The following is a 14,935-nucleotide window of genomic DNA, read 5'->3' on the forward strand; positions in this document are numbered from 1 at the left end:
GACTATCGCAACAAGCCTACTTAAGAGCTGCATAAAAAAAGAGAAAGGATCTAAAAAGAAAAAGAAAAAAATATTTCTCTCAAATCAACATTGGACTATCAACCCCAAATTAATAATAATGCAATTACATGCAAACAAACCTGTCAACCGTCAATATATAACAGATACTACACACCTGTGTCCAATACATCAAGATTCTCACAACATTTTAGGGCTAGCTTAATACCACAGTTCTGGCTATTCTTCATATTCTGTGTGGTTGTTAGTTTGCAACTGTGACAAAAATGAACTTTTCATAAACATTACCATTTGTTCACTTAAACTGACTTCCAAGAGCACAGTTATCTAACACAGTCTACTGTTAAGTGTTTTTTAACATTAAATATAGATTTCTTTTTTCCTTTTTTTTTTGAGAGATACAAAGGACTAATGTCTCTGCTTGCCGCCTTCATCCGTGTCACCAATCAATAGTTGTGTTAAAAACATGGGAGGATAATCAGGTGGAGACAATTAGGTGAAATATTGTGCAGTGTTACAGACAACTCGGATTTCTGATGTTATGTCATTAAATATCCTACCTCCGCAGTGTTCGAATTATGTCAAAGCTTATGGGGGTCCCCTAGCTAAGCCCCACCCCCCGGCCAAGCTCCACCCCCCTCATTATAGGGTCGCTGTGATTTCACAACGTAAGATGTGATCGTCCTTGATCAACAATCATCTGATCCTGGTTTTAATCAAAGAAACCCCAAATTACCCTTAACTCAAACTCTAAAAAAAGTTTACCCCTCAAATTAGTGTGAAACACTGGCAAGGGCAGAACTTTTAAACAGAATAGGGGTGAAATAGGGTGGACTCATTCTTAATTCATAATTTTACTATATAGTAGTGGTTAAATGGATGATTACATTGCGTTTTTTGAGTCATAGATTGAATAATTTTCGGATCAGCAAAACTGGAAATTATGAACATATCAAAATAGAAAAGAACAAAGTTACAAATAAAGCAAGATCTAACAGTAGTATTTAGGTACATAAATAGAATCAAATGAATAATAACACTGTCTTCTTCACTGTATAAATTACATATAATTAATCTTTTTAAAGATACATAATTTTAAAGATAGTTATCATGCCACCAGGTTGAAGGTTGCTGTCCCCAGCACTCACAGCAGCCCCATTCGCCTAATTTGCGGGTGGTATACGTCCCCAGCGCTTTATGACCAAGTTGATTGTGCCCCAGCTTCCGACCACGAAGTAATTCTTGCGTTCATAATCATAATTAGGGTCCATATTCATTTAAAACGCATGGACAACGCATGACGCGCCGCCGCCTTCTGCTTTTCAAAGCGGTCGCCTGTGAACACGAGTTTTGTTTTAGACGCGTCTATTTGAGTGCACTTGCTGCACGATTAGATTTAAAATAAACTTGAGCGTAACTTGATACCTTGATAAAAGGTAAATGTAAATGTAAAAAAAACGTAAAAATCTACCGGTAAGTTATATATGTAACAATGATTAATCTATTAGTAGTTATTCTTCATCTATTTCATGCAAACACTAGGGGAAAAAATATAGGGGAAAACATTTGTTCCTTTTCAGGAGTTGATAACTTGATAAAATGTAAATGTCGTATTTTTTATATCTACCGGTAAGTTATATATGTAACAATGATTAATCTATTAATAGTTATTCTTCATCTATTTCATGCAAAACGCTAGGGGAAAAATATAGGGGAAAACATTTGATCCTTTTCAGCAGTTTTTGAATAAGTTTAATTGAATAATATTAAAATACCTTATGGTAGGGCTGCATGATTATGGCAAAATCATAACTGTTTTTAGACTATTTGCATTGAATTGGAAACGATATTTTTGGAAAATATATTAATTGCAAGGCTGCAAAGAATAGTGCACTGAGGATTTAATTATATTATTTTAATATAGTCAGTGGTGAACTAAAGTGGGCCGGTCTAAGACATGAAACTCCAGGGCTGAAAATGAGTCCCACTTCGGCCCTGCATGTTACATTTTTCCAAGGTTTTAAAAAACACATGCAAAAGATACTTTCTACAAATAATTATTTATTTCTGAAAGATGCGTAGTTGAACGATAGGCTAAGTATTAAAGAGACTATCATTTAAGCGTGATTTCTTCTGCTTTCCTAATAAAATATTTTGTGTGACTGGGTTGACCAGCCGTCAGTCTGAGTGGAGAGCTTTGCCACTGTTATGAAAAAAATTGTTTGAGAAGATTAAAAAAAAAAACCCTTAAACCTAAAGATTACTAAAGATTCTTACCGCAACTGAGGTAAAAAATACTCCACACGCAGATAGAGACATTAACTCGTCTGTCAATTCCTCCAGAAAACAGCATGAGGCGCACTTGCGAGTTTCTTTATTTCGGACAGAAGTCATTTGAATTATTTTATTGCGAAATTGGGACAAATAATGGACAGTATCGCTTTGTGACACGCAAAATGAGGATTTTAAATTTATGTAGTATTTTAATTTTAATAAAAACCAGGGGACCCCCCTAATTTATATTTTTGTGCTTTATGGGGGGTCCCTTAAGGCTTATAGGAGGTCCCCCCCAGACCCCCTTCAATTCGAACACCTCCGACCTCAATGCATTCCAGTCAATCACGTATCACATTTGCGTGTTTACCACATAATGAGACGCCAGGAGAAGTTTGTGCTCTTGTGCCAATTATGGTAGAAAACGGTTACTGGATAATATAACATTCATGTTCATAAATATTATGTGCTGTAAAAATAAAGTTTTAATTAAGTTTGTTTGTGGTTCATGTAAGGCTGTGAAAGGCTAGCCACCACCTTGCCTGCAATGTCAAATGATGCATCTCGTTGAGGTCGGTGTTGATGGATCTGTCCCAAGTTGAGAGGTCGGATACTCAACTTTCTTTGCTGTTCCAGACTTCTTACGGGTTTGAGGTCAATAACATCCAACATCCAAGTTGTCTCGAACACAGCATTAGTTCACAGACTCCAGTTCAGTTCTATCTGTAACAAAAGAACACAATGAGAACATCATCACATCAGAGTATTTCATTTATATAAATTGCACCAAAAGAAAAACCAAAATATTAAAAACATGAAAGATCAAAATCTTCATTTAAACCCAAAGGACTAGCCTTGTAATACCGTTCTCTGCTACTTTGCTTGAGCGGAAGTACGAAGTCTGACGTAGTCAGGCTAAACGGGGACATGGTCTTTAAATAAAACACCCAAAATGACTCTTTGTAAGAGTTTTCACTATCTCCACCACAGTAAGAATTCATTTCTTTCTCAATACTTAAACATTAAAGGTCACGTTTTTCCTGATCCCATATTTCAAACTTTAGGTAGTGTGTAATGTTGCTGTAATAGCATAAATAATACCTGTAAATGATAAAGCTCAAAGTTCACTGCCAGCCAGGAGATGTATTATCTTTAAGAGAATTCCCCTTTCAATACAGTGAACGGGCGTTTTGGACTACAACCCTTTACTTTCCGGTTGAATGTCGTCAAAGCAAGTGTGTTTGACTAAACTCCGCCCTGGCTAAGCTAAGCTGCTGTCAAATCACAACACACTAAACCAGTGGTTTTCAATTTGTCCTAGGGGACCCACAGCTCTGCATATTTTGTTTGTCTCCCTTAACTGACACACCCATGCTGCGTCCGAAACCGCCTACTACATACTATATAGTATACATACTATACGCGAAAAGCAGTAGGCGAGGCGAGTAGTATGTCCGAATACATAGTATTCGAAAAACAGTATGCGAAAAGTACCCGGATGACCTACTACTTCCGGTTAGATTTTGCAGTGTGCATACAATGAACGCTTCACTATCCCATGATGCCCCGGACGAGGAGTTATCCAACGAAGAAGAAGAGGCACGCGGCTGTTTTCGCGCTGAAATGACATGACGTGATGACGACGTATGTCACGTGATGTAGCAACATGGCGAATGTAGTACGTCCGAATCTCATTCATACTACCCGGATTCATACAATACAGTACCTACTGTTTTAACGCCAAGTAAGTAGGTACTTCATCTTTTTCAGTACCTACTATACAGTATGCGGTTTCGGACGCAGCCCCAGTTTTGTTCATGGATCTGTCCCTTAATGAGCTGATGATCTGAATCAGGTGTGTTAGATAAGGGAGACATGCAAAATGTGCAGGGCAGTGGGTCCCCTAGGACAGTGGTTCTCAACTCCAGTCCTCGGGACCCACTGCTCTGCATATTGTGCATGTCTCCCTTATTTAACACACCTGATTCAGATCATCAGCTCGTTAGGATAGATTCCATGAACTGAACTGAGTGTGTCAGATATGAGAGACATCCAAAATGTGCAGAGCAGTGGGTCCCGAGGACTGGAGTTGAGAACCACTGCCCTAGGACAAGATTGAAAACCACTGCACTAAACAAGCTACACAATCAGAACTCGTTACGTATTTCTGAATGATGGACTTCATAGGACAAAGAAGACATCAGCCTGTTTTTAGGACAGTGAAAGCACTATATAGATAAGTAGATTGTGTGAAAAATACCGCATGTGAAACATGAACACATGTTGTATTGTGCACTGTAAACACAATCAAAGCTTCAAAAACACAGGAAAAACGGGACCTTTAAAGTTGTTCAGTATTATGGTTGTAATCAATAAAATGACAGGCAATTTTATTTAAAGATCATATCCCCTTTGGGTTTAAATGCAGATTTTAATCTTGAAGGCAATAACGCCGAAACATCTGTCCTTGTATTGTTTGATTAGAAAAAGAGGTCTAAGCACTTAAAGCTGGGAGAGCATGGTGAGGGTGTTGATTGAACTAGATCTATTGACCCCTCATTGATCTCATAGACTATGTTTACACTGTCAGTTTAAATCTGATTTTTGTGTATATCCAATTTGAATGACTGACTGTACACACTGTGTATGACAACTCTTTGTGTTTGATTTGTGTGACCTGAGGCGCATTATCTTGTATCCAAAATAGCTGCATTGGTTTATAGTTCATGCAGCAACAACCAGTTGTCATAAATGAAAAATAAAATAATGTATTTTTATCCAATTCATCCGAGAAATCATTTGGTAATTAAAATAATGTACCCTAAAAAAACCTTTCATTTGTAAGACTGCATTAATTACTTTACTACATGTGGGAAGAGACTCATAGGTGGAGGCAGAAGTTTGGTCTACACTTTACATAGCTGGTGCACAGGGATTGTGGTAGGCTAGTGACACAATTTAAGAAGACTGGTTCAAAATCTGCTTAACAACCAGAGGTTGAATTAAACTTTCTTATTGTCTGTCATTTTGACAGATAAGGCTGTAACAAATCTGTCATAATCAATCAGGACTAAAATATCAACAAAACACTTAGAAAAGGAACAAAACCAACTATCTGAATCTGTTTGAACTCTAACCTTGAGGTCTGGATAGACAAAGTGAGTGTTTATCTGTGTAAAAGTTAAACCATCATTGAAGACTGATGCAGTTGTCATTAAGGCTGATTTAGTCAGACCTACCCCAATGCCTCTACACAGTAGGCTATGCGCCACTTTTCATTTACACGTTTGCGTCGTTGTTCGCATCGATGTGCATTTACACATGCAAGAACGCTAGTAGCCAATGTCCATAGGCATTTACCAATGTAAAATACAATATCAAGGCAAAAGCTGAAAAAATAAAAAGCGGCAGAAAAAACCCTTGTTGGGGGCCAATCACACCAAATGCGTTTCAAAGATGTGGAAACGCAACGTGCACCTTGATTTGGTCACTTTATAAAAAGCAGTGCAGCTTTTTATATTGCTAGGCAACCACCGAGGCAGCTGTCCTGTCAATCAAATGTTGAAGAGTGAGCGCTCTTTTGCTGTTAACTGTCATATAAGCAGAAACTTTAAAAAGAGGATGCTTGCACTGACTTTGAACGAAGGTGAGAGGTGCATAAACACACAGGAGACAGTAAGTGACTGAAGTACGGTTGTTTCAAATAACTGTAAACATCGGTCCCTACAACGAAAGGCCCGCCTCTCCCCATATTCAATTGGACAAAGGAAAGACACAAATGACGTCAGGTGCTTTTCCGCTCTTAGCGCTCCTTAAAAAACGCATGTTGCAGGAGAGGGCAAAAGGCATTCAGTGCGCATAAACAGCGCACATAACGCTCAATGCTGCAGTTAAAAAAGATTTACCTCATAGTAAAGACCACTGGATTTGCAGCGTAATGATGGTCTTCAGAAGGCCTCTCATGGTGGCCTTGATTCAGAGGTTTGAGAAGACTATCAAGCACCAGAGCCAGCTAACAGGTGGACCAAACATCAAGCCAGAATTCTGCATGAGTCAGGTAAGCAGAATAAAAGACACTGTAAATAAACAATAATGAAAGATGGTCATTAATGACTTTCATATTCATGTTAATGCTTTGAAAATTATCTTATTTCTTTCAGAATCTTTTGATAATATTGCCAAATGCAACAAATGGAAAAAAGCATGCTTTATGACAACCTCAGCAGCAGAACACATGACTTTCTCCTGGGTAGATGAGAAAAAAAAGTTTGGTATCAACACCCATCTAACAATTAAGGTAAAAGATAAAGTTTTATGATCCCTGCCTTCAGGTTAGAGTATGGGGTAAGTTGACCGTTCTATGGGTGTTTCTCAAATGCAAGGTTGCATCCTATGGAGGCTGCGTCCATCTTAGACCTGTCCTTTTGAGATTTCGAGGTTAGAAAAAAGCCAGAATGAGATGGTTTAGTTTAAAGTCCAAGGCAACGTCATGGTTTCCGCCCCAGTGGTCATGGCATGAAAACTTAAAGAGAGAAGTTGAAAATTAGCAATGCATCACCAAAAATAATCCAATACTGTACAGTGAATAAAAGTCATGTATCAACTGTCTTTACAACATGGACAGTTGAACATTTTGTAATTAAAAAAAAATAAATAAATAAAAGAGAAAACAACCAGATTGAGATGTCCCTCGACGATGCTTGATGACGTGGCAGCCGAGACTTTTTTTATTAAACAAATATTCATGTACAAACAATAAGGCAATAATAATAGTTGTTAACATTAAACGTACAAACCAGGTGCAGATGTTTAAAACAACAATACACATACACAAAAATTATATATATATATATATATAAAATAATAATTAAATGCAAAATAATAATAATAATAATAAAAAATAATAATAATAAGGGGCTAGGGTTTTTCTTCTAAATCATATTCACATATGATGGACAAAAGACTAGTTGCATTTTTCTTCTTAATCACTTTAAGGGCTTTTATAAATGAAACAAATTCAGCATGAAATGTATAAAACGTGGCAGCCGAGACATGCAGCTTTCTAGCTTTCTAGGACGGAGCATTTTCCAAAAAAAAAAAAAAAAAAGGACGGAGCATTATTTATTTTTATTTTATATATGTATAATGTACCCCCTGACTGAACTTGTATTTCTTATTATTTAAAAAAATATATATTAAAAATAATTTTAAAAGGACGCAGCTGTGCGGTTGAGAAACGACCGGAAACGACTTATATGTCGCGAGGCCATCACGTGACCACAATATTTACCAGAAGACCGTTATTTGCTCGATTACCCTCAACTTTTTTGTCGCAAATAACATCATTAATAACCTGTAAATAATCAAATTTGTACACATTACGTTCCTCTTCACTTTGTAATAGTATGTTTTTGGTTTAATAGTCGGCTTTTAGTTAGTTTTTCTGTCAGTTTGATCGTCAAAATCTTGGTAAGTATAGCTTGTCATTCCTGGGTTTTAATTGTTAGAAATACGAATTAAAGAACAGATATAACTAATATAACTGAGACAATTAATTAAATACAATTATCGAACCACTCCAATAGAACTACGTTAACGGTTTTGAGTGGTTAAAGGTCTGATTGACAGTAACGTTATCTGTATAAGGGCCATTTTAACGTAACGTTACAGGGCGGGAAAGGTTTGAGACATTTAATAACTCTATTAAACTGGCTGGTTTATCCCCACCAGTGCGTAACATATAAAGTTAACGTTACAACATGGCTTCGGGAATTGCAGCGGCCTGAATAGCATTTTATTGATAAACGTTAATAAGCTTTTAATCGCGTATAGAACGCGATAATTAAGACGATAATTCTGTAGGTCGACTAACTTGCATGCATAACATATTTTCTGTTTAAATGGTTAACTTACCTTGACACTGAAATTCCGTCACTGAAGCACTGTTGCTTCACCCGTTGGAACATCCTACTAGTTTAGGGAGTTAAAAATCGAGTTGGAAAAGAACAAAAAATCGTTCTGTGATCGTTCGACACGACACCCAGAAGCTGCAAAAACCGATTGAGGTTACACAATACTGAATGATCGCAACGTTGAGTGCAGGCAGCCCACACATCTTTCAGATGTGTTCGACTTCATGCTGATCTACGCGCAAACCGATCGTGACATCAAGTACCGCGAGTTCAAACCTTTTCCGGGGCTTTCCCAAGACTACTTTGATGTCATACCACGTGCTGTCTGCGCATCTCGGTGTTAAGTCAAACACACCTGAATGTATTTGTTGGCTGCACTTTCTTGCACTCAGTGATGTAGGTGTAACGAAATAAATGTATAAAAGGGATATTATATAAATAAATATTGTAATACAAATCTTTATAAAATGATTAGCTGTCATTAATAAATTCATCTTTGATTTAAAACATCAGTATACGTAAATTTACCTCAAGTTATGAAATGCCTAAATAAGATCAAAATGGTGGAAATACAACAATGTATAACTGAACAATCCAGCATTTATTAACTTTTGTCTTTTTAAATTGACTTCAGAAAGTTATCTACGGCCACACATCCACTGTATACCAAGTTATGATGATCAATTATGAGAATGTAAAAGGATTGATAGATCAGTAAACAAGCAACAAAAAGGTAATGTCTTAATAGATTTCTGCTTTTGTTACTTATTCATGTATTTTAATTACATAGTTCAAAATCAAACGTTAATAATTATAGGGTTTCAACTTGTTGCAGCTTTACAAAAAATTTAGAATTTGTAGGAGCATGGACAACTTAGTAACAAAGTCATATTATGCAGATGGGTGCTCATGGTGGCCTCCAAATAAATACATGGACAGGCTGCTAAAGAGGGTCAGGATGATGGAGATGCAAGAGCCAAAGACAGCACAGACCAAACACCAGGCCAGAATTCTGCATGAGTCAGGTAAGCAGAATCAGTTACACTGTATAAAATAATTAATTGACAGTACAATTAATAACACATTATTTTTCATAGCTGTAAAAACAAAAAAATGAAACAGTTCCTGCATTTTAGTTTCCAGCCTTTTTCACAAAGTTTCCGACAACTGGAAGAATGTCCCAAATTGCTGCAAAAAGTCCTTATAAAAGAGACAGTTTAAAAAGTAAAACAGCTTAATTTAACTTCAAAAATACCCCTAAATCCTTAAAGGAACACGCCCACATTTAGGGAATTTAGCTTATTCACTGTATCCCCCAGAGTTAGATAAGTCCATACATACCTTTCTGATGCAGCCCCCGCAAGCTTAGCACAAAGACTGGAAGTGTATGGCTCCAGCTAGCATACTGCTTACAATAAGTGACAAAGTAACGCGAACATTTTCCTATTTATGTGTTGTGATTTGTATAAATTCACTTCCAGTCTTTTGAGTTACAGCAAGCATGGATATGAGAATTGTATGTATGGACTTATCTAAAGGGGATCGCACACCGGCCGCGCAGCTCAGCGTCGCGCCGTGCCGCGTTGAGTCGCGTCTAGGACAACTCTGAGGTATTGTAAACCGGATTTGCACATTAAAGGGACATAAGGGAGCATTTTTATGTTAATAAATCATCTTCGTAAGTCGGTATATGGTTAAATGACTCATTACATGACGAATGAAGACTCTCTCGCCCGCCCCTACCGTCTGTAGGAAGAATACCCCACTTGCAAGTTCGCTGTATCCGACCCGGTGTCCTTCAGTCTCGTATAGTCTTAGATATAGAACGCATTTACTCCCAGACACTAGGGGGAGCTAGTAGAGAAATAATACTCAGACTTGCCTTGTGTGCCTTTAAATAGCGCGAGCTACGTCAAATAGCGTCTACTTCAAAATGCAAAATATATGTTAGCAGCCAATGTTAATCGTTAATGTTAATCGTTAATGATTTGGGACAAATATGATGTTATTTAATGTTAAACTATGTGAGTGGCGCTGTGTGGCGCAGCGGTGCCGGTGTGCGTATACTCATAGAAAACAATGTGTTCAGTTGATTTAGAACGGCGCGGCACTGAGCAGGGCGGCCGGTGTGCGATCCCCTTAACTCTGGGGCATACGGTCAATAAGCTAAATTTCCAAAATGTGGGCGTGTTCCTTTAAAAATCAGCACCCCTAGTTAATTTGGATGCTAAAATGTCCAAGCCTAGGATTTAGTGTGTTTATTTGTAAATGTAAAAAATGCAGCTAACCATTCCCAGCTCCAGTGGGCAGGTTAAAGAGTGTTTCTTAATATGAGACAGAAAACAGAAACACATTTTTTAACTCTTTCCCCGCCATTGACGAGATATCTCGTCAATTAAGAGAAAACGCTTCCCCGCCAATGACGAGATTTTCCGTCTTTCCGCAATACCGCTATTATCCACCAGGTGGCGCCCTTCCGCAACTTTTTAAACCCGGAAGTATTGCCCTATGGCAAGCTGCTGCATGTCCGTGTCTGTTTTAAAGATCGCTCTGAGTGGGATCTCTATGAAAAGTCCGTCACAAAAATTGAATTATCTCTTCTTTTTGCTCAAAATATGGTGTTTTTGCAAAAACCTACCCATATTCAAAAGCTGATTGCAATAGAACCACTAAAGGTAGGATGAAACGTTTTTTTTTTTTGAAAGCAGAGGGTCTGTTCTTTCATTTGGTATATTGTATGTTTATATATTTAAAGAAGAACATTTTCTGGAAGGCATTAAACTTTGGTGAAAATCATGAAAAACGTTGGCGCTGGCTAGCAACTTTTTTTTAAACGCTGGCGGTGAAAGAGTTAATGGCATTTAAAGACAACATACCACTTCATAAAACTACATTTTCTGTTTAATCCATAGATTGAGTAATTTTCACTCTAGAGACCCTGGGGTGACCACCAAGGACGAATGCAAAGTAAGTGACCTACAAAACAAAAACATAAATATTTTACAACTGTTTCGAGATAAGTACTCTGCATATCTATAGCAATATGCAGATTCTTGAGTAAGAATTTCTCTCAGACAATATAGAACATATTTGTAGTTTAACAATATCTATCATGTTAAAGTTCTCACACAAAAATTGCTAGTCTAAGAATGCTACAAGAAACCTTGCCCCCACAAAGGCTTGATGGGTTGTGCAACTTACCTGCTTCCCATTTACAGCTCCAGTGAGTGTCTCTAAGGTAGATCCTAATGCAGATGGATGGAATGTTGATCCGCCTAACATGCAAGGTAAAAGAGCATTTGATAGCATAGTGGATAAACAAATAGCTTTTTTCATTTTCACAGCATTTTCAAAAACAACATAACACTTGCTATTACATTGTTATATATTACATGACAATATCTAACTCTGATCCATACAAAACAGATTTTCTGTACCGAGAACTTTGGATGACCATCAAGACAGTACGTTTTCAAAAATCTGACCTCAATTTTAGAAACCATTTAAGATTTGTTTTTCTTTTAGTTGATTTAAATAATACCCTAAAGTCCTCTGTTCATCTTCAGAAACACAGTTTAAGATATTTTAAATGTAGTCCGAGAGCTTGCTGACCCTCCATTAAAAATGTATGTAGGCCTACGGTATACTGTTCATGTCCAGAAAGGTAATAAAAACATCATCAAAGTAGTTCATGTGACATCAGTGGGTCAGTTAGAATCTGTTGAAGCATCAAAAATACATTTAGGTCCAAAAATTAAAACTTTATTCGGCATTGTCTTCTCTTCCGGGTCTGTTGTGAACCGTGTGCATGACACTGCTGGCGTGTTATCTGGTGCACCCAAGCTTTTTTTCGTTTACAGTCTGAGGGAGACGCTGTAAACAAAACAATCTTCGCAAACATGTCTGAAGATAACACGTCACCAGCGTCGTAAGTCAGCAGCGCCACTGTGCACGCGCATTCGCAACAGGCCCAGAAGAGAAGACAATGCTGAATAAATCGTTATTTTTGGACCAAAATGTATTTATGATGCTTCAACTAATTCTAACTGACCCACTGATGTCACATGTCCTACTTTGATGATGTTTTAATTAACTTTCTGGAAATGAGACAGTATACAGCACATACATTTTTTGGAGGGTCAGAAAGCTCTCGGACTAAATCTAAAACATCTTAAACTGTGTTCCGAAGATGAACGGAGGTCTTACGAGTTTGGACATGAGGGTGAGTCATTAATGACATTATTTTCATTTTTGGGTGAACTATCCCTTTAAATGGAAAACACCACCGCTTTCCAAAATGTTACTATGTTTTTACCTTAGACGAATTAATACAGACCTATCTTTTTTCAATGCGTGCACTTAATCTTTGTACAGCGCATTGTGAATGTGTTAGCATTTAGCCTAGCCCCATTCATTCCTTAGGATCCAAACAGGGATGAATTTAGAAGCCACCCAACCTTTCCATGTTTTCCCTATTTAAAGACTGTTACATGAGTAGTTACACGAGTAACTTTTTTTTTTAAGCGGATAAAAATGAGAACTATATTGTATGGCAAAAGAGCACTTAGTTCGCAGCACTTCGACCTCTGCGCGCAGTAACATCATCACTCCTGATTACTCCACCTCTCGCTCAAACTCAAAAGAGGGGGAGTAGTCAGGAGTGATGATGTTACAGCGCGCCGAGGAATGAATGGGGCTAGGCTAAATGCTAACACATTCACGACGCGCTGTACAAATATTAAGTGCATGCATTGATGAAAGATAGGGATGTATTAATCTATCTAAGTTGAGGTAAGAACATGGTAAAATATTGAAAAACTGTGGTGTTTTCCTTTAAAAACAGCACCCCTTTTTATTTTGGGTGCTAAAAATATTTGCCACAGACAGTTTTAAGCCTTATGCTTGCTGCACATGAACTTCACTGCTTCACTCTCATTGGTAGTTGCTCCCAAAAGTCTTTCATCAAGTTCAACTTTCCTCAACGTTGTGGCATAGCTGGACATGCCCACTTCCTGTTGTCGATGGTCACAGTTGCTCATGTTGCTGAATGGGGCAAAGCTTCCATTGGAATGAACGAGATTGTGTTGCTACTCTCTGGCAGTGTACAAGCAGCATTAGTGTGTGTGTCTTTAAAAATATATCAAATGCAAATTACCTGACCTAACATTCCCAGCTACAGAGGGCATCCTTTATTCAGCCCCTAATGCAGATGGTTGGAGTGTTGATCCACCTAACATGAGGGGTAAAAGAGCGTTTGTTAGCATAATGAGAAAGAAAACAGAAACACATTATTAGTGGCATTTAAAGACATAACACTTGTTTATACTACATTTTCTGTTCAATCCATAGAGCACTCGATTTGAATCCTGAAACCCTGGGGTGATCACCGTTAACAAATACAGAGTAAGTTACCTAAAAAAAACAATAAAAATATTTATTTATAAAAAGTTCTTATGAAAAAGCATCATCATTAACTCGCATGAAGTGTTACCTTACCAACATGTTCAAGACAACATAAAACTTGTTTATACTGCATTTTCTGTTTAATCCGTAGAGCACTCGATTTGAGTCCTGAAACCCTGGGGTGACCACCGTGAACAAATACAGAGTAAGTTACCTAAAAAAAAACAATAATAATATTTATTTATAAAAAGTTCTTATAAAAAGCATCATCATTTACTCGCATGAAGTGTTACCTTACCAACATGTTCAAGGAAGGTGCAGGTCTGATGATCCATCCAACATTAAAAAAAAACAGTAAATTTATACTAAGTTACATCTGTTGTAAAACAGACAAATGCAGTTATGAGAATTTTACCTAAACTACACACCTATTTGATTCTTAAGTTTAAATAAATCAAAATAATGCATTTAATAGTAAAAGCATTTTAAAAGCTACACTCCTAATTCATTTATCTTTGCTATTGCAGCTGCAAAAAGGCAGTCTTGATGGTACTAGGATGAATGCAAATAAAGACTAACCACCTGACTTCAGCGGTCCAGTCTCTTGTGGGAAGCAGGTGTTTGTTACCCCAAATACGGATGAAGAGTGACGAAGAGGATGATGACTTTTTCTGAAACATCTGCTGAAGATCTTGACAGGCTGGAGTCAAAATTAACAGACTGAGGGTTTATACAAAGAATCTTACTCAGCCAATATCAAAGATAAGATATTTTTACAAAATGTTCTTTTCATTGTTAAAGATGATTTTATGTAGAAAACAGTACATCACAAAAAAGACTTTAGCTGTGTTTTCAGAGGCAGAGCCTGTCACGGTAGGAAAATCCATTGTTTCCTCCGTGTCATGTGTGTGTGTGTTTGTTTGTTCACTCACCGCTCTGCCATGTGCTCATCAGTCTGATGCCGCTCACCTGTGTGTTGATTATCCCGCTCCAGCTGTTCATCATTACTGCCACTCCATATTTACTCACTTCACTCTCTGTTCCAGTGCCAGATGATTACTTCGTGTCTGCGCTTGTGTCGTGTGGTTCTCTGTGGCGTTCTGTTTGGATTACGTGTTTTCAGTTGGATTGTCTATTGGCGTCGTCGTCGTCTCCGTGTGGATGTTCCTGTGTTCAGTTTGGATCTTCACCACTGCTCACCACTCCACCAACGCCGCACTCAAGACATCACACCAACTCACCACCGTAGTCCTCGCCACCATTGCCACCATCACTGGACAGTTCTGACCCAGCATTGACTCTCTCTCTCTCTTTGTTTATTCTTAATA

At 37.7% G+C, this 14,935-nt stretch overlaps 1 long non-coding RNA gene across 1 annotated transcript; it reads left to right on the forward strand.

Moving 5' to 3' along the window:
- The first annotated feature begins 8,892 nt into the window (after nt 1-8,892).
- Nucleotides 8,893-11,757, forward strand: LOC135751890 (uncharacterized). Its single transcript, XR_010533046.2, has 5 exons — nt 8,893-8,937; nt 9,104-9,229; nt 11,117-11,171; nt 11,423-11,491; nt 11,631-11,757. It is a non-coding gene; the product is annotated as an uncharacterized lncRNA (long non-coding RNA).
- The last annotated feature ends 3,178 nt before the right edge of the window (nt 11,758-14,935 follow it).

Source organism: Paramisgurnus dabryanus, chromosome 7, assembly GCF_030506205.2.
Source record: "Paramisgurnus dabryanus chromosome 7, PD_genome_1.1, whole genome shotgun sequence".
NCBI lineage: Eukaryota > Metazoa > Chordata > Actinopteri > Cypriniformes > Cobitidae > Paramisgurnus > Paramisgurnus dabryanus.